The 27,570-nt window shown below is 47.5% G+C and overlaps 1 protein-coding gene across 5 annotated transcripts in view; it reads left to right on the plus strand.

Annotated features, from left to right (window-relative positions):
* REXO5 (RNA exonuclease 5) overlaps positions 1-27,570 on the plus strand; it is a 567,496-nt gene that overhangs the window by 69,892 nt on the left and 470,034 nt on the right. For 4 of the 5 annotated variants that reach the window (XM_069210276.1, XM_069210273.1, XM_069210274.1 and 1 more), the window contains exon 3: positions 6,200-6,353. The gene's annotated coding sequence lies outside the window, so the exon portion shown is untranslated. Of the gene's footprint in view, positions 1-6,199; positions 6,354-27,570 lie in introns of those variants that run through there. The other variant, XM_069210275.1, reaches the window with a different exon arrangement.

The raw sequence follows: 27,570 nt of genomic DNA on the forward strand, positions 1-27,570 counted from the left end.
GCAAGGGTGTCTGTCTTTGCTTGGTTAAGAAATCTGTGCTTTTCTGATGGATACAACTACCTGTGGATTCCTCACCTAATGAATACTCCCATGGCGCCAGCATTCGACGGAAATCTTCTTACTAGTCTCTGCACGTCGACGAGGACGTGACTCTAGCCCACACGACGCCGTCTGACGTCATACAGGCAATAAGAGGTCCTCGACGACGTGCGGACGTCAGTTCCCTTTTTTCCGTGCATTCGAAACGGTTATCTTCGAGGGAGCAACTGTTACTTTTTTGGTTACAGTGTATTTTTGCTGCGTAGTCTTTCGCTGTGGTAATAATGTCGCAGAGAAAGTCTGGATTTAAGCCTTGTCGTGAGTGTGGAGGCAAGATGTCGGTGACGGATCCTCATTCCGATTGCCTTTGGTGTTTGAGCTCCGACCACGACGTCTCGACTTGTGATTCATGCCAGCACATGATTCCAAAGGCCCTCAAGGAACGTGAGGCGAAGCTGTTTATGGCTAAATCGAAGGAGAAGCATCACAAGAAGTCTTCTCCAAGACATCGGCGTCATCGAGACTCCCGGCGCCGTAGAGAATCTCGGCGTCATTCGAAGGAGACTCGTTCCAGGTCTTCGGATCGGCGCCGAAGGACATGGGAGATCAGTCCCACGGTTACGCCGCATCCTTCGACGCCGTTGCCCTCTCCGGCGTCTCCGACTTCACCTGGACAGGCGTCGGTGATTGAGGTATTGGAGCCTCAGGTGTTTTCTCCGGCGCAGACGCCGAGGCCGGCGTCGGGGTCGCCTCCGAGACAGGCACCTCAGTATCCGGCTTTTCCCACCCCTGGAGCCGATAGTTCCGCATTCTTGAATGCGATGTATGCCATCTTCCAACAGATGGCTCCAGGGGGTGCTCCGGCTGGGCCTTTGGCCTTTTCTTTGGGTGATCCTGCGCCTCTTCGGCCGGCACCCTTTATGCTCTTTCTCCCTTTTGGGAACGTGGGCTCGGCGCCAGTGTCGGCGCCGGTGGCCGCTCCGGTGGCTTCAGAAGGATTGGCCCCGGGGATTTCCATCCCGTCGAAGTCGGGATTTCGGCCTGTGACTCCGGTGGGTCCATCTGCTTCAGCTGCTCTTTTGTCGGCGCCGAAGTTACCTGTGGCGCCGGACGCGGCGTCGGTGGCTTCTGAAGATCGGCGCCGATCTTCGACTTCGGCGGAGGCATTGTCGACTCCGCGTATTGAACAGCGACTTCATTCCAGGAGATGTGCTCTCCGTGTATTAGAGGAGCAGGAGTACCAACGAGCCCTGGAGGAAGGAGAGCTAGAGGACTCGGGTGATGGGCTGCGTGGACTGGAGTTGGCCAGTGGGCTGGACACTTCCCCTGAGTGGGATCTTTCCTCCCCGGGGGAGTATACTGAGGAGGCTGCTTCCTTTCATGCAGTGGTACGGAAGGCAGCTAGTTTTTTGGACCTGCCTTTGCCGGTGGTGGAGGCTAAACAAAACCTTTTAACAGAGGTGCTACATCCGGCCTCAGCTGCGGCGGAGCCTCTGTTGCCATTTAATGACGCTCTGCTGGATCCGGTGATAGAGGTGTGGAAGAGGCCGGCATCTTCCCCAGCAGTTCACAGAGCCGTGGCCAGGAGGTATCGAGCGGCTCCGACTGACCCTGGGTTTCTATCTAGGCACCCTACGCCGGAGAGCTTGGTGGTGCAGGCCTCCTGTTCAGCCAAGTCATCGCCTGGTTCTTTCCCGACGGTGCCTGGGGACAGAGATTCAAAGAAGCTAGAGGCGCAGTCGAAGAAAATTTTTTCGTCCTGCAGTCTGGCGTTAAAAGCCACCAATGCAACCTGTATCCTGGGGAGGTATATTCATGCTCTGATGGATGACATTTCCTCATCGTTTACAGAGCTTCCCCAGGGTCTTTTGGATCTTGTCTCAAATGCCCAGGCTGCTGCGACCCAGATTATCCAGACAGGACTGGATACCACCGACTCGGTAGCCAGAGCAATGGGCACAACTGTGGTGGCAAGGAGACAGGCCTGGCTCCGTAACTCGGGCTTTTCTGCAGATGTACAGTCCACATTGTTGGATCTCCCGTTTGATGGGGACAAACTGTTTGGAGCCAAGGCTGATTCGGCCTTGGAACGTTTTAAGGAAAGCAGGGCCACGGCTAAGTCGTTAGGGCTCCAAGCTCCTTCTTCCACGGCCTCTTCCAGATTTTTCAGGAGGTTTCGTGGATTTGGGCGTGGCTCTTCCTCCTCTTCCTTTCGGGGAAGATATCAGCAACCTGCCTCTTCCCATCCCTATAGATCTTTCAGGGGGAGAGGTAGGGTCCGCACCAGAGGAGCCTCTCAGCAGCACTCTGCCTCTTCCTCATCCTCTGGCGGGGTGCAGCAGGGGAAGCAGCCTTAGGCTTCCACCATTTCCCACTCACTCCTCTCCTGTAGGGGGAAGATTACAGCATTTTCTCACCAAATGGAAGACTGTTACAACGGACACTTGGGTTCTCAGTATTGTGGGAAAAGGCTACACCCTTCCCTTTCGGGAGTTTCCGCCCCTCATCCCGCCCGCCCTTCTTATTGTTCAGAAGAACACCTCCTGTTGCTAGAACAGGAGGTACAAGCCCTCCTTTCCAAGGGCGCGGTGGAGTTGGTCCCAGAGCAGGAAAGGGGTCGAGGATGTTACTCAAGGTATTTCCTGATTCCCAAGAAGGATGGTCGTTTGAGACCAATTCTGGACCTGAGGATCTTGAATTGGTTCCTCAAGCAGGAAAAATTCAAGATGCTGACCCTAGCACAGGTGCTTTTGGCGTTGAACAAGGAAGACTGGATGGTGTCTGTCGACTTGCAGGATGCTTACTTTCATATCCCGATACTCAAGTCACACAGGAAGTATCTCCGGTTTGTGGTGGGATCGCAACACTATCAGTTTGCGGTCCTTCCGTTTGGTCTTACTTCAGCACCTCGAGTCTCCACGAAGGTGATGTCGGTGGTTGCGGCAGAACTCAGAAGGAAGGGGATAGCAGTATTCCCTTACTTGGACGACTGGTTGATCAAAGCCAAGTCCCCGGAGCTTGTGTCGCATCATCTGCAGTCAACAACCCAGTTGTTGTTCGACCTGGGTTTTTCGGTGAACGAGCCCAAATCTCACCTAGAGCCCTCTCAGCGCCTCCTGTTCATAGGGGCAGTACTGGATACAACATTGGGTCGGGCCTTTCCTCCGCCTCAGCGGATTCAAGATATTCAGGATTTGGTTCCAATGTTTCGAAATGGAGCGGTAGTTCCAGTCCTCAAGGTCCTTCGTCTGCTCGGTCTGTTTGCCTCCTGCATTCTGTTGGTCACGCATGCTCGCTGGCACATGAGGGCTCTTCAGTGGTGCCTCCGAAGGCAGTGATCTCAACACAAAGGGGATCTAGAGAGTACTGTCAAGATCTCCAGAGATGCTGCTGTGGATTTGAAGTGGTGGATTGCAAGCAACAATCTTTCACAAGGAAAGCCGTTCCAGCAGTCGCCACCAGTGGCCACAGTCATAACGGATGCTTCCACTCTAGGGTGGGGAGCTCATCTGGGGGATCTGGAGATCAAAGGTCTTTGGTCTCCAGAGGAACAGATGTTTCACATCAATCTGTTAGAGTTACGGGCTGTACGTCTGGCTCTCAAGGCCTTCCTCCCTTCCCTTCGTGGTCAGTCGGTACAGGTCCTAACGGACAATACTACCACGATGTGGTACATAAACAAGCAGGGAGGAGTGGGGTCGTACCTTCTCTGCAGAGAAGCTCTTCGACTATGGTCCTGGGCAAAGGACCATCAGATTTGCTTGATAGCAAACCATCTGGCCGGAGTCTTGAACGTGCGTGCGGACAGTCTCAGTCGCCAATTCTCGGCAGACCACGAGTGGCGTCTCCATCCAGATCAAGTCCGTTTAATCTTCCAGAGGTGGGGGTTTCCTCGGGTAGATCTGTTTGCCACTCGAGAGAACGCGCATTGTCCGTTATTCTGCAGCCTCCAGTATCCGATGCAGGGAGCGTTGGGGGACGCGTTTCAAATAACCTGGTGCGGCCAGTTGCTTTACGCGTTTCCTCCCATACCCTTGATTCCTCGAGTATTGAGGAAGATTCGCCAGGACCGGGCTCTAGTCATCCTAATAGCTCCGGATTGGCCAAGGAGGGTATGGTACTCCGACCTTCTCCAACTCTCAATGTGCCCTCCGCTCCGTCTCCCTTTCAGGGCAGACCTCCTCTCGCAGTCGCAGGGGCAGGTTCTACACCCCAACCTCCAGAGTCTGCACCTACATGCCTGGAGATTGAACGGGGCAACCTGAGTTCCTTCTCTCTCCCGCCTGAGGTAGTGGATGTTATATTAGCGGCCAGGCGACACTCCACTAAATCTATCTACGCTAATAGATGGTCTAAATTTGTTGCGTGGTGTGGAGAGAGGCAGATTGATCCTTTGCATGCTCATTTATCGGACATTTTGTCTTTTGCTCTGTCTCTAGCGCAGAAAGGTTGTGCAGTGGCTACCATTAAGGGTTATTTATCGGCCTTGTCAGCCTTCATATGTCTTCCAGACCAACCATCTTTATTTAAATCCCCTATTGTTATCAGATTCCTGAAAGGTCTTCTAAATAAATATCCTCCAAAACCATTCGTTATGCCGCAATGGGATTTGTCCTTGGTCCTGACTTTCCTTATGGGGTCCCCTTTTGAACCTATGCATTCTTGCCCCTTAAGGTATTTGGTTTTAAAAACAGTCTTCCTGGTAGCTATAACATCAGCAAGGAGAGTGAGTGAGTTGCAGGCCTTATCAGTAAAGCCCCCTTATACAACTTTTTATGGGGATAAGGTGGTGTTGAGGACCAAGGCTGCTTTCCTCCCGAAGGTTGTTTCACCCTTCCATTTGGCTCAGGCAATTACTTTGTCCACGTTCTATCCTCCGCCTCATCCTTCCAAAGAGGAAGAAAGACTGCACCGTCTGGACCCAAAGAGAGCGTTGAGCTTCTTTATTGATAGAACAAAGGATTTCAGGCTGGAGGATCAGCTGTTTATTGGATACGTGGGCAAGAGGAGAGGAAAGGCAGTCCACAAGAGAACACTATCCAGGTGGGTTGTTCTTTGCATTAAAATCTGTTACTCTTTGGCAAAGAAGGATCCTCCTGAGGGCATTAGAGCTCATTCCACCAGAGCTAAGTCGGCCACTTCGGCCTTGGCCAGGGGTGTTCCTGTGGTTGACATCTGCAAGGCCGCAACTTGGTCGTCCCTTCACACTTTTGCAAAACATTACTGTTTGGATTCTGAGGTTAGAAGGGACGGCCATTTTGCACGGTCAGTGCTGCAGGATTTCTTGGTTTGACCATTTAGGCACCCACCGCCGGGCGTGGTACTGCTTTGGGACTCTATTCATTAGGTGAGGAATCCACAGGTAGTTGTATCCATCAGAAGAACGAGTTACTTACCTTCGGTAACGACTTTTCTGGTGGATACATTAGCTACCTGTGGATTCCTCACGGTCCCACCCGCCTCCCCGTTGCCTTTCTGGTCTTTCCAAGTAATCCTTGAGTGCGCTCCTCTTGGTCTTTGAGGTTGCAATAGATGTTGTATATAATATATTTATATATATGTATATATGTATATATCTTTGTGTATATACTTGATGTGTGTATATATTTAAAAAAAAAAAAAAAAAGAGAGAGTTATATATTTATATATATAAAAGATTTACAGTTATTCACGCAATGTTGTGTATTTTTACAATATAATTGGATGTTGCCTTGCTCTTTCATTGCATTGCCTGGTTGTTCTCATGCACGTAAAAAATGATTGGTACTGACGTCCGCACGTCGTCGAGGACCTCTTATTGCCTGTATGACGTCAGACGGCGTCGCGTGGGCTAGAGTGACGTCCTCGTCGACGTGCAGAGACTAGTAAGAAGATTTCCGTCGAATGCTGGCGCCATGGGAGTATTCATTAGGTGAGGAATCCACAGGTAGCTAATGTATCCACCAGAAAAGTCGTTACCGAAGGTAAGTAACTCGTTCTTTAAGAAGAATGTATCTCCTATTGTTTTCAAACCTGCTTTCTCTAAGATGGATAAAGTGTTAAGTTCTTGCGTGACTGAGAGTGCCAGATGATGTGCAAGAGCTAATGCTGGGGAGCTTCCCCGCTCAAGCGTCAAGTGGTTGCCATGCTTTTACAATATTATTAATCTTATTTCTTTCAGTGGAGGACTTACTAGAACTGCCATCCTTCTCCATACTCCCGTTACTTTCAGCGAAATACTGTGCTATCGCTGTGTGCATCCCGTCCTGAAATACCACATCAAGCAGAGCCGAGCCGAGGCTTAAAGTCGCCATTGAACCTGCTGAGGGATGTAGGTTGGTATATGCACTGTTAATGACAGTGGTGAATGGTCCAACAGCCTTTTGGGCAAATGTTTTATGTCCACTGTCCATGTGCTTACCTCCCGCAACACCAGCCAGTAGGCCAGCCAGGACCATGTGTTACGCACAGAAGACAGGAAAGTGTCCTCCCTGACTTTAGGATTGTGACTTTTCCACACATCACTGAGACCACAGTCTGCCGTACTCTCCCGCAGGAATTTGGTGGATTGTTTTTCTTGCCCACTCGTAATACCAGACCGGTCTAATAGTGGATCTAAGTGTATGTTGAGATTACCTTCTAGTAAAATAGTGCTAGTGCTAAGTGTGTGGATGTGGCCCCTTACCTTTATGTAAAAATCTGGGTCATCTACATTTGGATCATAAAAAATGTATAAGTGTGATTATAGTGCCACACAAATTCCCCTGTACAATAGCACACCGAACCTGGTCATCTGTTTCTGAGTGTGTGACAGTAAAGGGAATTCCTTTCTTAATCAGTATAAGTACTCCTCTGGAGTAAGATTAGTAGGAGGATGCTATACGGGTTCCTGCCCATTTCGATCCCAATGTCTGCGCAGTATGTGGCATGAGATGGCTTTCTTGAAGCAGTGCAATATCCACTTGGTGGCTGTTAAATATGCAATACTTGCCTTAGGTTTTTTTTTTTTTTTTTAGGGGTGTTTAGACCTCGGATAGTCCATGTTAAAAAATGAATGTGTCCAGGACCATGGACTATCTTAGTTGCTTGTATCAGGAGTTTGCATGTAGATTATATGCAGTGAGCTGTGACACAGTGTTGCATATACAGTTATTTATGGCATTGTGGTGGAATACAGACAATGAAAGAACATGCCACCCTCCACCCACTCTAGCATCCCAATCATGCTAAAGCCATCCCCAGCAAAAAACAGTAGAACAACCTGTAAGCAAACCAACAGTAGATGTCAGCAAAAACAGACATCCTAAAAACCTTTGCGTTTATGTGTGGTGCACTCTCGTGTGGCAGGTTGAAGGCCTGTATACCCATCTGATAGAGGGGGTCAGAAGCCAAACAAGTATAGAGTGCAATCCAACAGTTGTAGGAGATCAGTGTAACAGCATATTACCATGTAAGCTGCAGCTACGCTGGTATGAGTCATGCAGGGTATCTATCCAGTGTCTCTAGGGGTAGAATCTGATTTTGGCGAGCCCTGTTGCGACTGAGGCAACAATCTGAGGAAATCCATTGCCGCTTTCGGTGTAGTGAATATTTTAGGCCTTTCTTCGTGGTCTACCTTGAGACACGCAGGGTAGAGCATGGCGTAAGGAATCTGTGTTGCCTGTAGTTTCTTCTTCACCTGGAGGAATTGACGCCTAGTGGTCTGCACTGCCGCAGTGAAATCTGGTAAAAATGCAATATCATAGCCATGATAGTTTATAGATTCCTCCTCTCTGGCAAGGTGGAGGGCAGTGTTGCAGTCCTGGTAATCCAGCAGCCTGGTGATGACGGGCCGGGGGAGGGGGACCGGCTGCCACCGATCTCTGAGCTCTCTCTACTATGAGGACCCTAGAGAGCTGCTCCCCTCCGAAAATCTCATGTAGCATGTCTATGACCTATTTCTCCAGCCAGCCAGTGTTAGCAGACTCCGGTATGCCCATTATGCACAAATTGTTTCTTTTCAATCTCACTTACAGGTCCTCATTCTTAACTTATTTTACTGCTAGAACGTTTTCCATGTTGAAGCATTTAGTCGTAATTGTTTGAAGGTCATCCTCTGCAGTTGATAACCTTTGCTCTGCTGCTGTAAGTCGCTTCACCTGTTTGTCAAGTTAAGTTGCCATATCGTCATTCCTCATGTTGAAGGTGACTGTTTTTCCATCTGTGGACTGCAAGCTCTGTTCATCGGAAGGAGCGTGGTCTCCAGAGGTATGGCTCCCTGAGGCTGCCATGCTGTCTCGGAGTCTGATAGAGCGACGGCAGTGATCTGGCGATTAGCTGGGTATCAAAGCTGAGTATGGACTGATGCTTGTCAGCTTTCCCCATGGCGGCGGAGACCATACAACAGTGCGGGAGATTGATGATGCCCAGTGAGCGCCTTCTCACCGTATGGCAGCAGTCACAAGGTATTTGATAGATCTGACTTGTGTTAGCGCATGCAGCAGCATTAAAGAGACACTGGGGATGGAATATGCATTTATGTTCTGCGACTTCCACGGTCTGCAAGCAGTGCTGTGCAGCCGAATGCCGGCACTCCCACTGACACCAAATATTAAGCAGTGTCTATGGCGCCATAGGTGCTGCAGGGAGATAATACGCGGTGGTGAGGGCCCAGGCGTCTGATGGAGCACTGCACTGTAGTTCAGATATCAGTATAGATTAATCAATAGCCTGGAGAGTCTCTGCCCACTAGGCTTTGCTTGTAAGAGGAGGCTGATTTAGAGGAATTTCGCAGGCGAAAATAGAATAAGAATGCTCACTGCTGTTCTCCTTGAAGGCCATTGTCTGTTGTTGCATATCAGACTGGCCGAGGTGGTCAAGCGTCCTATGAGCTCTTATGTGGGCAAGCTTAATATTTCAGTACATGGGCACTCCTAGGCCTCAGCACTAACCTGCGCATCGCACAGGCCACCACACAGGCCTCTTTAGTGCAATCCGCCAGGCACTATCCGTGGAGAAAGGGACAGTTTAGGGCCTGCCACAGCAGTCAGCCTCTAGCTCTGTGCCGCTTTCTTTTGTCGACAATCTTGTCCCCAGCCAGCTGTCTGACACAGCCGCCGCAGGCCACTGTAGCAAGGCTTCTCCACGGCTCACTGTCAGTTCAGCCTGGGGGTGGGTGGGTAGACACCCTGATAAAGCAACCCTGGGCCCCAACTATTGCGGTCGTTCCCCTGATCGTCGCTGCCACTCTCTTGGTCCTCCGGCTGTAGCTGGGATCCACTGCTCCGCCGCTGTAATGCTCCTCTGCATTCGTCACAGGTGGGCAGGTGCTGCCATTACATTGATCATCAAGCACATGCTGCGTGACCGGGCCCCACCTGTATTTAGAGGCTTGCAGGTTATCAGAGAGAACAGTAGCAGATATAGCGGGCAGGGTGTTCACAAGGCATTATTTCCTCATTTTGCTGAGTCATTTATAGAGACTTGCATGGATACATTTAGGATTTAAAGTCCTGACAGGCAGAGCTGCACTGCTGTGAGGCCATCTTGCCGTGGGCTCACCAGCACCCTCCTAAGGCATTGGTTCCTTACTGCTACGCAGGGGAGGTGAGTCGTTGGTACCTTGCAACAAGACGGGGTCGATGAATACAGCGGGTCAAGACACGAGGCGTCAACTTTGCGATGTCGTGATCACACCGCAGGGCCACATGTGCTGTGGCAGAGTCTGAGTTGGGTGCCACGAACATCTGTGACACAGGACTCAGGCTGTGGTGGCATTTAGGAGGCACTGTGGCGGCGTCAAGCCTGCTTTGTAGGCCACAGTCTTTGCACTCAGCGGGGACCACGGCTCCGATGCAGGCAGCAGCACAGAGAGCAGCACCGGTTTCAAAGTCGTTCTGGAAGTCTCTGTACTAGTTTCTTCCTTGTTGCCCCAGAACTCAGTCCAAAAGGCCCAGGAATTAGATTTGACACCACATGGCAAGTCAGGACTCTCAGCAGGAGAGCACATGCGCTGGCAGCTGAAGTCTTTGATGTCCCTAAGACTTCTTAAGAGGAAGCAAGCTCAATCCAAGCCCTTGGAGAATCTTTGGTAGCAGGACATAGAAAGCCAGGTCCAGTCCTTTCATGCCCAGGACAGAAGCAGCAAGTAGCAGGCCAGCACAACAAAGCAATAGGCAGAATGGCAGTCCCTCCTACAACATCCAGCCCTTCTTCCTGGTAGAATTTACTCTGTCCAGAAGGATTCTAACTATATGGTGTCAGAGGTCCAGTAGTTATACCCATTTCTGTCTTTGAAGTAGGCATGCTTCAAAGAGAAGTCTTTGTAGTGCACAAGACTCTACCTTTCTCTGCCTTGACCCCAGACACAATCCAGGGAATTGGAGACTGCTTTGTGTAAGGACAGGCACAGCCCTATTTAGGTATTGAGTGTCAGCTCTTCTAGCTCAGGAAGACCCATCAGCCTGGTGAATGGCCACCAGGATCTGCAGTGCACACCTCAGCTCCCTTTGTGTGACTGTCTAGCATGAATGCAGAAACAGCCCAAATGGCATCCTGACCCAGACGTGTATTCAGCAGACAGGCAGAGACACAGAATGGTTAAGCAAGAAAATGCATTTTCTAAAAGGGCCATTTTCAAACTCACAGTTCATAAACCAACTTCACCAAAGATGTATTTTTAAATTGTGAGTTCAGAGACCCCAAACTTCTCATCTCTATCTGCTCCCAATGGGAAATCACACTTAAAAGATATTTCAAGGCAATCTCTATGTTACCCTGTAGGAGAGAAAGGCCTTGCAATAGTGAAAAACGAGTTCAGCAGTATTTCACTATGTGGACGTGTAAAGCACACCAGTACATGTCCTACTTTCTAAATGCATACTGCACCCTGCCCATAAGGCTGCATTGGGCCTACCTTAGGAGTGGCTTACAAGTAATAAAAGGAAAGCTTTGGTCCTGGCAAATGGGTGCAATTGCCAGGTTGAAATGGCAGTTTAAAACTGCACACATAGGCACAGCAATGGCAGACCTGAGACATGTTTGCAGGGCTGCTCATGTGGGTGGCACAATCAGTGCTGCAGGTCCACTAGTAGCCTTTAATTTACTAGCTGAGGGCACACCTGGTGCATTATACTAGGGACTTACCAATCAGCAATACATTTTAGACAGGGAGCATTTGCACTGTAGCACTGGTCAGCAGTGGTACAGTGCCCAGAGTCCTAAAACCAGCCAAAGCGAAACTCAGCACAGACTCAAAAACAGGAGGCCAGAAGCCTGCAAAAAGGGCCATTTATTTCCAACAAGGCGAGACAAGGAGAAATATCTCTATCCCTCCTCGTTTCTTCCTCTGTGTGATGCATTCTGCAGCACGCATAGAAAGGAATATGTCCCTTCCTGCACAAAACAATCGTGCATGCATGCAATGGTGTTGACGTTAGGCAGCCCATTGTGAGCCAGCGCATGATAAAGGACCATAATGCACCATATTGCCTTAAAAATGGAGCACTGCTGCCCTTTCCTCGTCACACAGTGCAGTGCAACAAGGTGAATTGCTGCGCTGTACGGCGAGACTGCCTCATAAATAAGGCCCTAAGAATCTACCCCACATACAGAGTACATATGATCCCTCACTTGCCTCTTAATTTACTAATAGCATTTGCATCAGGGCAGGAGCGTTTCTCAGTTTGTTTAAAAACTCACTCTTAATAAATATATTACTAAGGCATGCTGTGGTACCTCACTGTCATTTACAGACAGTAAATTTCCAAGAAATGGCCAAACAAAATCCCACTAACTTGCAGCTTTAGTGGTAAAACTGTATAGTGTATTATCAATAATCTGTGACAGTTGGGTTTCAGAAAACATATTTATCATTTGAACATCACCATGTAAAGTGTTCTGATTTGTTTTCATCCTATTGCAATATTATTTTCAGCACTTCATCAATTTCACAACTACTGAAATATATTTTGAAGTTTGTACAGTTGACATTTTAGCTATTTTAAATGTGTTTTAAGAAAGTCTGACACCCCGAATCCTTTCATTTCACACTCATTGTACAGCAAGTCAGACAGTTCACTTTACAAAATCCTGGTGCTCTGCAGTCAAAGGAAAGGTAATTGTAAGAAGACCAACCAACTTTCGACCTCTGTCTCTGAACACAGGGGAAATGTGTCAAGATAAAAATAAGATTTAAATGCATCTTTACTGCTCCTTCACTTTCTGACTGAACATAATACCTGTTTTTTGTCAACTCGCCAGAGTGGGCAAGTAGGTCCTAAAAACAGCGACCTGATGATAAAATTTGGAGAGTAGATTTTTTTAGGCCTGTGAGGGCTACTGATTGCACCTTGGTCCAAACACAGCCTGACCAGACTCCATCAGCAACATGCTAGTTTAGGAGGGCTTTCAACAATACATTCAGGCCTGCTTCACCAAAATTGTAGTTAGACTTCTTTACCCAGCCCCGAAAAATGGCTTGGCTCGTCCAGCCCTTCCTTGCTGCCCTGAGGTACCAGAAAACAGTTGGTTTTTGAGCACTTCACTCATTGGTTCCTCCATAATATCTGATCTCTGTATCAGGTCTGCTACATTGGAGGGTACATGGATTTTTTTCTGCTAAAATGATGAGCACAGTGCAAGGCTATTTGCGTAGCCCCATGTGGGAACATCTGATAAAGAGTTTAGGTTCTGAAACTCATGAATGAGGATTGTGAGGCAGAGGAGTAGGCCTAGCTGGGAGCTCTTACTTGTGCTTCCAGTTCATGATGCTAAATCACTGCATAGTAATTTATCAGAGGTTACATACCTTATGACTTTGACGGGAAATATCAAGGGACCTGAGATCTATTTTGAAGAAGTTACTGATTCCTTTTGCTAGTGGTTTCTCTAGAAGTTCATCCGCTGTCTTCCACAGGGAGTGTTAGCATCTAAAAAAAAAAAAAAGGTTATAAGACTCATGGTTTGAGCATTTGGCCAGAACTGTGATAGGGTCTACAGGAATCTGACGTAAAACTTGGGCATTCTCAGTGTGCTGCTACTGTTTCTCTATGCAGGTTATAATGCCCTTTGGTGCCTCAATACAGTCACCCTAGGACTTGGAACAAGGCTCATATGCACAACTTTCCTATTTCAAATTGAAAGAACCTTCCATCCTACCAAGTCATTTTGAAAGCTTTATAAATTTACGGTTTATTAGATCTAATATGTCTAACCAAACCTTTCTGTAAACACACTGTGAACTTGCCCAAGTCGGCTGTCTGAGTGGGGTGTTGCAAACGTTCATTCCCTACTGCTGCCGTCTGCATGCCTTGAGTACCATAGGTTCATGGTAGGCAAGACCGCATGAGTACCCCCTTCTGTTGCTGTCCTGTGTGAGCTACCCTGCTTGAATCAATCAAACTATTTCTAAGGCTCCCAGCTACTGTGGGCAGTGTCCTGACACTAGAAGAAACAGCATCCACCCCACCCCAACCACAGTGAATGAGAATGCTCAGAAAGCAGCCCCAAATTACATTGTTTTGAGGGACATTCTGAATTGGGCTTTGACCCTGCTCTTAGGTAGATGTGACTCCATGCCTGAGTCGCATGACAGGAGAAGAACGTGCCACCTCACTTGCGTTTAATTCTTGGGACACAGAGCAACCCTGCATCAGGACAGCAAAGAGTTGTAGTCTAGTTATAATGAATTAATCTATTTGAAAGATACAGAGGACCAGAGCAATAAAAGGCTCTGCGTTCTGGGACCAAAGTTTTAAAGAGGATCCTCTCCCAGATCAGCAGCCAATGAAGCGCCTTCAACTAGCGAAAAATTTATGGCTGCCTAGGGATCTTTATTAGTAGTCTAGTTGCTGCATAGTGTACAGCCCACATCCTCTTCAGCTGGAAAGCAGGCACACTATGCACAGAACATTAGCATATCCGGACAAGAGGTGTTGAGACCATGAATCACTGTTCTCTGGGACTAAAAAGGGATTAGGAGCAGATTTCTCATTAAAGCTCTCGAAAGAGCAACGCATGAGCCAAGTACTGCAGCACTCTCTGGACTCATAGTCAAAAGGAGATGTATCTTAACTCCCAAATTACAGGCAAAAGTGGTCAGAGCGGGAAGATAGGCTGTACACTCCAGTCAGTAGTCAGTTTATTAATTTTTCTAGCATCTTCAAGGCAACTGGGCGTGGAGAGAAAGGTCTAAAACTTGCCATTTGGGTCCTGTCAGCCAGTGTGTTTTTTAAACATTTTTTAACAGTGGAATAAGTCTGGCCTATTTTCAACAGATGGCTGTAGGAGGATGGTCTGGCTTATAGTGGGTACCTTGTGGTACTTAAACCTTGTGCCAGGTCCAGTTATCCCTTATTAGTAGATTAGTAGTGTTGTAGTAGCTATAACAGAGCAGCTTAGGCTGAACTAGGAGACATGCAAAGCTCCTACTATACCACTTATATCACTTATCACTGTATCATAAGAAACACAATACTCGGAGGTAATAAAAATAAGTGACAATATGCCAAAAGTATCTCCGAGGATATAATCCCTTAGGAGGTAAGTAATATACACAAAATATACACACAAACCAAAATCGGGTAAGTAACCAGCTAGAAAAGTAGTGCAAACACTGTAGAACACAATAGAATGCAATAGGAGACAATAGGCCTAGGGGCAGCACAAACCATATACTCGAAAAGTGGAATGCGAACCACAAATGGACCCCAGGCCTAGTGTAGTGTGTAGAGGGTCGCAGGGAGTGTAAGAAAACACTAAGGGTGTCCAAGATACCCCACCCTAAGACCCTGAAAAGTAGGAGTAAAGTTACCCGACTACCCCAGAAAGACAGGAAAGTCGAGATAGGGGATTCTACAAAGACAATAACTGACTGCAAAGCACTGAAGACTGAGCCCATTAAACCCCGGATGAAGGTGCAAAAGGGCTGCCTCCAGGTGGAAGAAGACGAAGATTCTGCAACAACGGAAGGTGCCAGGAACTTCTCCTTTAGTCAGAAGATGTCCCATGGCGTGCTGGAGGATGCAGAGTTGTTTCCACGCAGAAAGACCGCAAACAAGCCCTGCTAGCTGCAAGAGTCGCGGTTGAAGGTTTTGGGTGCTGCCAGGGCCCAGGAAGGACCAGGAGGCTGCCCCTTGGAAGAGGAGACAGGTGGCGCTCAGCAACACAGAGAGCCCACGCAGAAGCAGGAGCACCTGAACAGGCGTTCAGAAGATCTGAGCACGGCGGTCGTCTCAGCACAACAAAAGAGGGTCACACAATGTCGGAGTCCCACTCAGCGAGTTGGGCAATGCAGGACGGATGCTGGGGACCTGGGCTAGGCTGTGCACAAAGGAAGTCTTGTAAAAGTGCACAGAAGCCTTAGCAGCTGCAGTTCACGCAGTTCACGCAGTACACAGGATTATTGTCTGGCGTGGGGAGGCAAGGACTTACCTCCACAAAATTTGGACAGAAGGACCACTGGACTGTCGGGGACACTTGGATCCAGCTCCTGTGTTCCAGGGACCATGCGCGTCAAGATGAGAGGGGATCCAGAGGACCAGTGATGCAGAAGTTTGGTGCCTGCGTTAGCAGGGGGAAGATTCCGTCAACCCTCGGGAGATTTCTTCTTGGCTTCTAGTGCAGGGTGAAGGCAGACAGCTCTCGGAGCATGCACCACCAGGAAACAGACGAGAAAGCCAGCAGGATGAGGTGCTACAATGTTGCTGGTAGTCTTCTTGCTACTTTGTTGTGGTTTTGCAGGCATCCTGGAGCAGTCAATGGTCGATACTTGGCAGAAGTCGAAGAGAGAAGTGCAGAGGAACTCTGGTGAGCTTTTGTATTCGGTATTTGATGAGAAGCCCACAGGAGAGACCCTAAATAGCCCTCAGAGGAGGGTTGGCTACAGAGAGAGGTAAGCACCTATCAGGAGGGGTCTCTGACGTCACCTGCTGGCACTGGCCACTCAGAGGTCTCCATTGTTCCCTCACACCTCTGCATTCAAGATGACAGAGGTCTGGGACACACTGGAGGAGATCTGGCCACCTCCCCTGGGGAGGTGCTGGACAGGGGAGTGGTCACTCCCCTTTCCTTTGTCCAGTTTGGCGCCAGAGCAGGGCTGGGGGGGGGGGGGTGTCCCTGAACCGGTGTAGACTGGCTTATGCAAGGAGGGCACCATCTGTGCCCCTCAAAGCATTTCTAGAGGCCAGGAGAGGCTACTCCTTTCAGGCCCTTAACACCTATTTCCAAATGGAGAGGGTGTAACGCGCTTTCTCAGAGGAAATCCTTTGTTTTGCCTTCCTGGGAGTGGGCTGCCCAGGCCCCAGGGGGGCAGAAACCTGCCTGAGGGCTGGCAGCAGCAGTAGCTGCAGAGAAAACCCCAGAGAGTTCATTTGGCAGTACCCTAGCTCTATGCTGGAGCCCCGGGGATGCATAAAAGTGTCCCCCCCCCCCCCCAATACCAGAATGGTATTGAGGTGACAAGTCCATGATCCTAGACATGTCACATGGCCATGTTCGAGTTACCATTGTGATGCTACATATAGGTATTGACCTATATGTAGTTCACATGTGTAATGGTGTCCCCGCACTCACAAAGTCCGGGGAAATTGCCCTGAACAATGTGGGGGCACCTTGGCTAGTGCCAGGGTGCCCTCACACTTATTAACTCTGCACCTAACCTTCACTAAGTGAGGGTTAGACATACAGGTGACTTATAAGTTACTTAAGTGCAGTGTAAAATGGCTGTGAAATAACGTGGACGTTATTTAACTCAGGCTGCAGTGGCAGTCCTGTGTAAGAATTATCTGAGCTCCCTATGGGTGGCAAAAGAAATGCTGTAGCCCATAGGGATCTCCTGGAACCCCAATACCCTGGGTACCTAGGTCCCATATACTAGGGAATTATAAGGGTGTTCCAGTGTGCCAATGAGAATTGGTAAAAAATAGTCACTAGCCTACAGTGACAATTTTAAAAGCAGAGAGAGCATAAACACTGAGGTCCTGGTTAGCAGAGCATTGGTGATACAGTTAGGCACCACACAGGGAACACATACAGGGCACACTTTATGAGCACTGGGGGTCCTGGCTAGCAGGATCCCAGTGACACAGGCAAAAACAAACATACATATAAGTAAAAAAGGGGGTAACATGCCAAGCAAGATGGTACTTTCCTACAATGGCACAGCAGCAGATTGAACAGACATATTAAAAAGTTGATTACAGATGGGATTCATCGCCTTAGAGATAAAATCCATAGAGGACAGGTATCATCAGGTAAGGCAGACTTAAAAGGGAGAACAGGACATTCAGACTCTTCCAATGTGATCATAGAAGACTTACACAATTTACACACCTAAATCATGCTAAAAACCAACTGTCTTCTGTCAGTACTTGAAGTGATGGGATTTTCTTCAAAATGGGATACAATTTTATAGATCTTATCTTCAAAAAGGATAGATAGCTCATTGCACAGATCAGTGGAGACTTCAGTGGCTGTGGGTGAGTCGCAGGATGGAGAAAATGCTTGACAAGTTTAAAGTTTTATCAAGGATTATATGCTGCTGAAGATATTCTGTCAGCAAAATAGCTGGACTGTGGCTTTATATCCATCATGTGATACTTCTTAAGGGCCAATCTATACTCATATTTATCCTCTTGAGAGTAGTGCCTCCACCAGGGCTTTTCTACTTTCTTACACTGTTTATCACTTCTCCCACCTCAGAAGTGAACCAGGGTGCAGAAGATTGTTGGAGGTTTTTAAAGGGGCCAACTTATTTACCAAGTCCAGTAGCCAGGAATTGATGCAGTAGCATCAACATCCCAGCCAAGTGTGGGGATGGAGCTATCTAACATAAGATTCATCTCATATAGATTGATTTTCTGCCACTTCTCATGGTCAATGGGCTGCTTCCATTTAGGATGTTATCCCAACTCTAATCAAAGTGGACTAAAGAATGGTCAGACCTAGTGATGTCCAGAACTTTAAGGAACTCAACAACATAGTTGATGAAAGTAAGGTCAAGAGTGTGACCTGCCTGATGTCTTTGAAGGGTGACATATTGGCTTAATTTGAATGTGGTTAGCCTCTCTAGGGGTGCACTAGCCTAAGCATTTGCTGCACTATTAATATGCAAATTGAAATCTAAGAGTAGAATTTGAGAACATAAGTAAATACTAGAAAAATGGCATCCTGCAGCTTGTTAAAGAAATTCTGTGCATAGCCTGAGAATCGGTGCCAAGATCGAAATACAGAACCCCAAAACTTCTGCGCCTTTGAGTTCCAACAAAGCGAATGTGGAGTGTCTAAAACTGTTTAAGGAGATGGCAAAGCCACCTCCTCTGTTACCCACTCTATCAGCTTAAACTAGAGAGTAGACCGTTCATTATGCCTATGCGGTGCCGTTGTCAAATAACCCAGTTTGGAGACTGTCCTCTCTCGGCCAGCCCAAATTGTATGACATAACTCATCCGTCCCCTAGGTAGACTTCACGGTTAGCACTGTTCCTGATAATTGTACATGTTTGTTACTGATGTTTTGTATTTTTGAGAGTGAAAGCAGCTGTACTATCGAGCCAAGCTGACTTCCCATTAATAACATGCTGAATTCACTGAATGCTGTTGTCCTGTCATGCCTATAATCTCAATAAAACACATTTAGAAAATAAAAACAAAAGAGTAGCCCTTAGGTAGAGCTCCTGTTTGTCCAAGGTCCATTGTTGCCGACAGCTTTTTCATGAAGGATACTTAATCTTCACCAACTCTCTACAAAGAGTTGTATTGTTCAACGGTCAGACAGCTCTAGAAGGAGGAGCAGTGGTGCTGCTCACTGAGTAAGGAAGGACATCTGCATTTTGAACAATGGAAAAAGTGGTACAAAGACCACTAGTCCACTTCAAACCAGACAGTCTTAGTTTTGTCCAACCTCTCAGCAATTGGTAAACCAAGCAGCTCCCTTCATAATTGTATTCATTAGCATACATAGAAAACTTGACACCCCGTACTGTCGCCTACACCCATTAAGTCTAACTGCCACTCATAAATCTGCAGCTATACAAACCTATAATCTCTACATTTATCTGCAACTTTTCATCACGTAACTCCTTCTCAATGGCCTTGCAGTTCAGCCTGAAAGGTTCATATAAAAGCAGGATTAAGACTGATTTTCTTGTGGATACTCCCTCTCTCTAGTGGCACAGTTGGCAAAAATAGATGAACTGGAATGTGCCAGAGAGCTTGCCAGTGGTGAGACTTTCGCAAGCATTCTATGCATCCCCCTTTTTTGTGATGCCCTGTTTGTGAAGGGATGTCCACACATTGATCCAGTGCTTGGCATGTCCAAGGATACAATCGTCACTTCACTTATGAGGCCCAGCAAAACTGAAACTGATCTGAGGTTGTCTGTGTTCCTGTTCAGAGGAGACTTGGCCTGACAGATTTGGATGAGCTGTTCTAATACAGCAGGACCATGTCCGATTTACTTTGGTTGCCGTCACTCCGTCCCCCCACTTACGAACTGGCACAGGTGGCAAAAAACAATAGACTAGATGTAGGGCAATGGGTCAGCCCACTGCAAACATTGGATACATTCACTTTGAGTTACTATCTTCACCAGTGCACATGTACACGGTCACATAAGAAATAGTCCTCCCAAATATTATACATTTCAAGGCACTTGTATTTACCACTGACTGGTGGTATCTATTTAAAGTGGGCTGCCGCATTGATTCCCAAGGGGAAATGGTTCCTAAGGCCCTTCCACATTGACATTTGGTATGGATGTCTAACTAAACTCATTTTTCAGTTTGGAAAACAATGGGATAGTGATTTACTTCTCAGACAGTGCGCATACTGGTTCAGGAAAGATTAGCTTGGTCTTAGGAATGCAGGTCTTGGAGACTGAAAATTTTGATTTCTTACTGCCTGGGGGCTTTATGGGCACCCAGCCAGCAGCACCTCAACGAGGCAGACTAACTTTGATGATGACAAAGATCAGACCTCTGTCTAATGCACGAAAGAGAAGTTGCTTTAATACTAAAACCACAAAGGGATCCTCTCGGGCTGTACAGTCATCTCTTGATTAGGCTAGCTGCCAATATAAAAGAGTGCTGAGCCATTGCAATAAAAACAAGGTCATTGAAGAAAACAAAATAATTAAAGTCAGGGGAGGCGTGTGCTTGCCAGGTGAAGCTACCATTAAGCTCACCTGCACTTGCAACTGTAGTTTTCTTGACCAGCGCTCCTACGATCACTTGTGAGCAGTCGAGGGCTTCCAGGCACTGTTGAGCGGCAACACAATAGACCTGTAGAGCTTCAGCATGGACCTTCAGCCTTGTTAACAAGCACGAGGTTACCGGCATCACTCAGTCTCAGCTCTGGGTCTACACTTTTTTCTGTGGTGGGAGGAAACACAATTTGACATTTGAATGGCCCAGTGAATCAAAGGATTTACTAAAAGCCTAAATACAGATGTATTTTTATTAGGAACTTTTTGAAAACTTGCAGTTTGGAAGACAGATAAAGTTGTCTTAAGTCCAGACCTAAGAAGTAAGTTCACAATTTGTGACCACCTTTTGCAAATGTAATTATTATTCAGCAGACCTTCAAAATCAACCTGCAGCATAACGTGCATTTCAACAATTCGCTTATCTGTCAACTTGACTGGAACAAATTTCCTTTTATGTTACCTAGATAATATACACACTTGAGGAATATCATGGTACCACAATATTTTCTGACATAAATATTGTGCTTGTAATATCGTTTACAGAATTATTGCTCTGATTAAAGTTAATAATTGAAAATCTATAATCAATGGTATGATATTATTGCAAACAATATTTATAACAATATTTATGTCAGAAGGATATTTCTGCATACTGTATTCTGACTTAGTCTCAAGAAAAGTATACATAATGCCATCAACTAACATTGGCCACAGTCTCTCTCTTTCTCAATCTTTTTATCTCTCCAATTGCCCATATACAACAATCCTTGCTTCAATAACAAAAAATAATAATAAATAGGTTTTATATATTTATCGGTGGCAACTTATTTATCCAACTAGAATTAATACATGTGGTGTTTCTTCTGAGGGCCGTGTGTCAACCCCAAAAAAACCTGAAGATCTTGTTCAGAGAAATAACAAAAAATGGAGTAGCACTTACTAAAAAATAACCAAAGACAGCAGACACCGTATATTGTGGTACAGATTAACGTGCGGTTGTATAGGGAAACACAAATGTATTGGTGACAAACAAGGCAAACGCAAGGAGTCAAGTGAAAGATAAAAGAATGAGCTTCTATACATTCAAGTGAAATATGGCACAGAGACCAATGAATGCAGTGCTTTAAATGGTCAGGTACTGTCCGGAACTGAGTACCTGTACTTCTTTAATTTGAAACGTAGAGTACCTGAACTTCTCAGCACTGATGTAATACATTTAGTGTGTCCAATACCGGCACTTTTCAGGAGCAAACAAGTACTCTAAACAGTGAGTGTCTGCACTTCTATATTTTCATTTAAAGCACTGACTGAATGGTTTTCACTCTGTGTGCCTGCTTGTATCTGACAGAATACTCTTTCTGGAGTTGGGACATGGTAATATGTTTTTTGGGTACATATTGTTACTTTTTCAGCACTCTACAAACCGAGGTGTACGGCGAGTGAGTAAAAAAAAACACCAGTCTCGCCAGTCTTTGCCTTGCAACATTTGACAAAATGTGAATATTTTAAATCTGATAGAGACATCTAGCTGCAGGTTCCTTACCTTTGAATGTTCCCAGGTGTCAGACTGGATCTGGAAGATTTTTCGTGAGCAGTACCCATGTTCGCTAGTAGGTGGCTTTGTTAATTTCCGCACAGTATCGTACGTATCAAAAGTGACATTGCGGTCACCTATGTAGGCAGCACCTCAGCGCGTACAGTCAGTTCTTTTCTTTCCACGCCAATTAGCGCTGATCCAGAGAGGAGCTACCCCTCTGTCATTTTTTGACAGAATTTTTTTTATGTTTTGGCAAGTGTTTTTGTGGAGTATCGAGGGATGTCTTTGAGGAAGACCGGATTTAAGCCGTGTGGTGCCTGTCACCATGCCTTGTAAATCATAGACCCGTATCTGATCTGTTTGTGGTGTCTCGAGTGCAACCACAACTCCAAGTTGTTCTCTGACTGCCGGGCCATGGCACCAACAGTTTTGAGAGAGGGGTCCCTAAAGCTGCTAGCAGCCCAGCAGGCAACACTGTCACGTGACTCCTCAGAGGTCTCAGTCCCGATTGAGAAGAAGGTACTGCTCTAGGAGCCCCAAGTCCTCCTTGTCCCATTCCCATTCCCAGTCCTTAGGACACACTGGAAAGATGCACAAGAAGCATAAGAAGTGGAAGCATGCTTCGACTTGTTCCCGTCCATTGGCTGACGGTACGAGCAAGGAACATCAGCGTTCAAAGCATGGTTCAACCAATCCTGCACCTGGGTCGACTCTGCACCTCCCGCTTTTCTGTGAGCCAGAGCAACCAGGGCTCAAGTCAAAGATTTTTATGCGACCATGCGCTAAGTATTTTAGCAGGCCAACCTCTTTGACCCCGCGGGCCCGAAGGTGCTCTGCAGGAGGCCCGTCAGGTTCTGTGCCAGTGGCTCCGGCCTCCACTCCGATGGGCCTTTGTGGATCCGATCCGGATCGGGTTCAGTTGTGCAAAAGTGACCTTCCCTGATGCCGGTCCAACATGAAGCTCCCGGCGGCACCAACCCCATTCTAATTCCTGACGACTCTGAATTGGGATGGCATTGATCGACACCAGTTCCTGCTCCAATAGGGCTGATTGGTCGTAGGTTGTTGCCTGAGCCCTATACTGAACATCTAGGCATGGGGGAAGAATGTGAGGGGCCACTGGACCCTTTAGAATACCAGTTAGACACTCAAGGTTCTGTGGACTGGTGTGAGGAACTGGGAGATGCCAGTGGATTGGACACATCACCAGATACTGGTTTTCTTTCTCCCACTACCTGTTTACGGAGGAAGGAGCGTTCTATGCAAAGAGGGCAGCGGAGTTCCTCGATCTCAAACTACTCTCTGTGGCGGTTAAGACTAACCCCTTGATGGAAGTGCTTCACTGAGGAGCTTCCTCTTCAGAACCCTTGCTCCCTTTCAATGAAGCACTTATTGATGTTCTGCTGGGAACCTGGTCCAAGCGCAGTACAGGGGCTACTGTGAACAGGACAATCACCTGCCGCCATTGCCCCACACCTAAGGACCCAGACCTAGCACCCCACCCTGGGGAGCTTGGTAGTCCGAGCCTCCACTTCCATGGCATGTTTCCTGCTGCACCCCCCCGGACAGGGAATCCAGGAGGCTATACACCTTAAGCAAGGAAATGTTTATTTCCACCAGCCTAGCATTGTGGTCGGTGAACACTGCATGCCTTTTGGGTTGCTGTTCCCGCACACTGCTTGAGCAAGTGCTGCCACAGGTCCCGGAGGAATTCTCTCCCAAGCAGTCAAGGATGGGAGAGATGCAACAAAGTTCACCATCAGGTGTTGTTTATATACGACTGACTTGCTGGGCAGAGTGGTTTCCTTGACATTGGAGCTCTGACACATCTGGCTTTTCAGGGGATGTCCAGCCCAACCTCATGGAAATGCCCTTCGATGGCACTGTCTCATCAGGGAGAAGGCTGATTTGGTACTGGAGCACTTTAAAGACTTGTGAGCTATGGCCAAGTCTTTAGACCTCCCAGTTGCCCCACATCCACAGTCTGCCTTTCACCCCTATCGTGGATACGGTAGGGGCGTACCACCATACCAGCCCTCTTCCAGCCACCTTCCTGCACAAGCTTTCCAAGATTTGTGAGGGTGCAGTGTTTACTGCCCCGGAATTCGGGTAGCCGAAGGTCTGCCACAACCTCCAGCCACCGAACAGCTGCAGCTTTCAAGCCCTCCTAATCTTGTTCTGCAAAAACATGGGTGTCCAGTTGGTGGGAGAATCCACCACCATCTCCACCTCTGATAGTCCATAAGATCGGAAAAATGGGTCTTGCATACCATTCGGAGGGGATACGCCCTCCCCTCTTATCCTCCCCACCCCCATACTTCCAACACATGATCGGCATACAGCGGATCATCTGTCCTAGCTCAGTGAGGAAGTTATGGCTCTTTTGGCCAAGGGAGCTATAGAGAGGGTTCCGATATCCGAAGTAGACGGTGGTTGCTACTTCTGCTACCTTCTGATGTCCAAAGAAAAAGAAAGGTCTTAGGCCTATCCTAGACCTCCGAACCATCAATCTTTTCCTCAAAAAACAGAAATTTAGGATGCTCAGTTTAGCTCGGTCTTGTCTGCCCTAGACCAAGCATTAGAGTTGGACTTGCAGGAGGCGTATTTTCATATTCTCATCTTGCCTGCCCACAGAAGTTACCTGCAGTTCAAGGTAGGCCACAAGCCCTTTCAGTTCACCGTGCTCCCCATAGGCCTTACCAGTGCCCCTCAGATGTTCACCAAGATGATGGCGGTGGTTGCAGCTCATCTGCAAAGATTAGGGGGTCAATCTTCCCCCATCTTAACAACTGGCTGTTAAAGCTGGGCTCTCCCCAGGCTTTCGCTTCCCACCTCCATACTACGGTGGACCTCCTGGATTCGTTGGGGTTCACTATAAACATGCTGAAGTCACACCTGACTCCTTCTCATATGCTCCCTTTCATTGGAGTTGTTCTGGACACAGTGCCGTTTCAGGCTTGTCCTCCTGAGCAGCAAGTCTAGGATGTTCATGCTATGATAATGATGTTTCAGCCTCTATCCTGGATTTTGGTGAGAATGACTCTCAGGCTTCTAGACCTCATGGCCTCCTGCCGGTAACACATGCCAGATGGCATATACGGGCTCTGCAATGGGACCTGAAGTTCCAGTGAGTGCCACATCAGGGGAATCTCTTAGTCATGGTCCAGATCTCGGAGGGAACTGCAAAAGACCTGCAGGGATGGCTAACAAACTGATTGGGTCAGAGGCAGACTCCTCTTCCTTTTCCAACCATATTTCACAGTAGTGAGAGATGCATCACTCCTGGAATAGAACGGCCATCTGGGAGAGTGGGAGTGGTGGGGGATCAGAGGACTCAGGTCTCCAGCGGAATCTGGACTCCACATCAACTTCCTGGAGCTCCGTATGACTCGACTAGCATTTAAAGCATTTCTTTCCTCCATCAAGGGAAAGATAGTACAGGTGTTCACGAAGAACACCACCACCATGGGGTACTGCAACAATCAGGGCTGGGTGGGGTCATGGACCCTTTGTCAAGAGGCCCTACTTCTCTGGACATAGCTGGAACAGCAAAGCATAACCCTGGTGGGTCAACACCTAACAGGTTCTCTGAACGTCAGGGCAGACAAACTCAGCTGTCGATGACTAGCAGATCACAGGTGGTGTCTCCATTCAGAGATGGCACATGGTCTCTTTTAGCAGTACGGTGAGCCTGGGTTAGATCTGTTCGCCTCCGAAGAGAGCATGCAATGTCAGCAGTTTTGCACAATGGAGTTTCCAAAGTGGCTATTGCTTGGAGACGCTTTCCATCTCGAACCGAGCTTAGGCCTCCTGTTTACCTTTCCGCCCATGACACATCTGCGCAGAGTTGTCAAGAGGATCAAGAATGATTGGACCCAAGTTATCCTTGTGGCTCCGGACTGGGCATGGAGAGTCTGATATCCCGAGCTCCTGAGAATGAGCATCGATCCTCCGATCAGACTGCCCCTCTGGGGCTCTCAGCAGCAGGGAAGGGCTCTTCATCAGAACTGGTCGAGTCTCCACCTTCTTACATGGAGATTGAGCAGCGATAGTCTTCAACCTTTCTGCCGAAGTCTGTAATGTTATTCTGGCTTCCGGGCGTCTCTCAACCAAGATGGTGGCAAAGGTTTGTATTATATTGCACAGAAAAGTCTATTGACCCTATTTCTGCCTCTCTCTGATATTCTCTTCATTCTTACCCTTGTCCAGCAGGACTCTGCTATGGTTACTCTTGGGGGATATGTCTCTGCTTTGTCTGCCTTCCTGCATCTTCCTGACCAACCCTCTTTTTTAACTCCCCTATTATACATGGGCTTCTCAAAGGGGCATGTACATATGTTTCCCCCTTTGCCTTTTATCATGCCCCAGTGGGACCTTGCATAATTGTCCTCTCTGGCTCCTTAGCATCAAGACAGCCTTTCTAGTGGCATTAACATTTGCCCGAAGGGTGATTAAGCTGCAGGCTATATCATCCCTGCCCTCCTACTTGAATGTGTTTCCAGGAAAGCCAGTGCTTTGCACTAAGGCCTCTTTTCCACTAAAAGTGGTGACTCCATTCCATCTGGGACAATTAGTCACCCCTGCCCACCTTTTACGCTCCTCCACATCCCTCCAAAGAAGAGGCACGACTCCATTGTATGAACCCAAAACGAGCGTTATCGTTCTCCCTTGACTGCACAAAAGAGTTCCGGGTGGATGACCAACTCTTCGTGGGGTATGTTGGATCAAAGAAAGGTCGGTCAGTGCAGAAGCTAACCATTTAGCGATAGGTCATTCTCTATACTAATATCTGCTAAGAAGCAGCCTTCTGAGGGCTTAAGGGCCCATTCTGCCAGAGGAACAGCTGCAACCACAGCATTAGCACATGGAGTACCAGTCCTGGACATCAGTTAGGCAGCAACGTGGGCATCCCTGCACTCATTTGCCAAACACTACTGTGTGGACATTCATGTCTGCAGCGACTGGCATTTCATCCATTCCGTCGTGCAGGAAAATCGCGCGCCGAGGTGGCTCCTATACAGGTGAAGGCGATGTCACTTGTGGTGCCTACGACAACCTCAACGACTCACGGAACCAAACAAAGCCACCTACCAGAACGCACTGGTACTGCTCACAAAAAATCTTCTAGATCCAGTCTGACGCCTGGGGAAATTCAAAGGTAAAGAATCTGCAGCTAGATATTGGGGGTTATTACAACTTTGGAGGAGGTGTTAATCCGTCCCAAAAGTGACGGTAAAGTGACGGATATACCACCAGTCGTATTACGAGTCCATTATATCCTATGGAACTCGTAATACGGCTGGTGGTATATCCGTCACTTTACTGTCACTTTTGGGACGGATTAACACCTCCTCCAAAGTTGTAATAACCCCCATTGTCTCTACCAGATAATTTGTTACCAGAGGTAAGTGACTTGTTCTTTTGCACATAATGAAAATTCCTTAGTAGTGCACGAATTAAGAGAGAACTCCTGATACCGGTGAGTGAATCTTCAGCCAGACAGTGTTCTGTAGAATATATAGTGTGAAAAAGGTTGTGTATAAGGGGGAAAACGAGTAACAAGACAAAATAAGTTAAGTGAGGAATAGTGAACAGGATGCCAAAAAGCCGTGTTTGCCAAATGTCTGTCTCCGATGCTTTTCCAGGCCGTTGAATTCCTTTTATAGATAATTGCTTCATATGTGTTCGTCCGCTTTGTTCAGTTAAGCTGAGCAAAGACTACAACTCTTAGAACGCAATGATTTGTCACCTCAGGACTTTAATTAAACAACGTGTCCTGGTGACACGGAATCATCTGGCAATCCTATAAAAAGGTACACGCATGGAAGAAAATT

The sequence above is a fragment of the Pleurodeles waltl genome, chromosome 10, assembly GCF_031143425.1.
Source record: "Pleurodeles waltl isolate 20211129_DDA chromosome 10, aPleWal1.hap1.20221129, whole genome shotgun sequence".
Taxonomy (NCBI): domain Eukaryota; kingdom Metazoa; phylum Chordata; class Amphibia; order Caudata; family Salamandridae; genus Pleurodeles; species Pleurodeles waltl.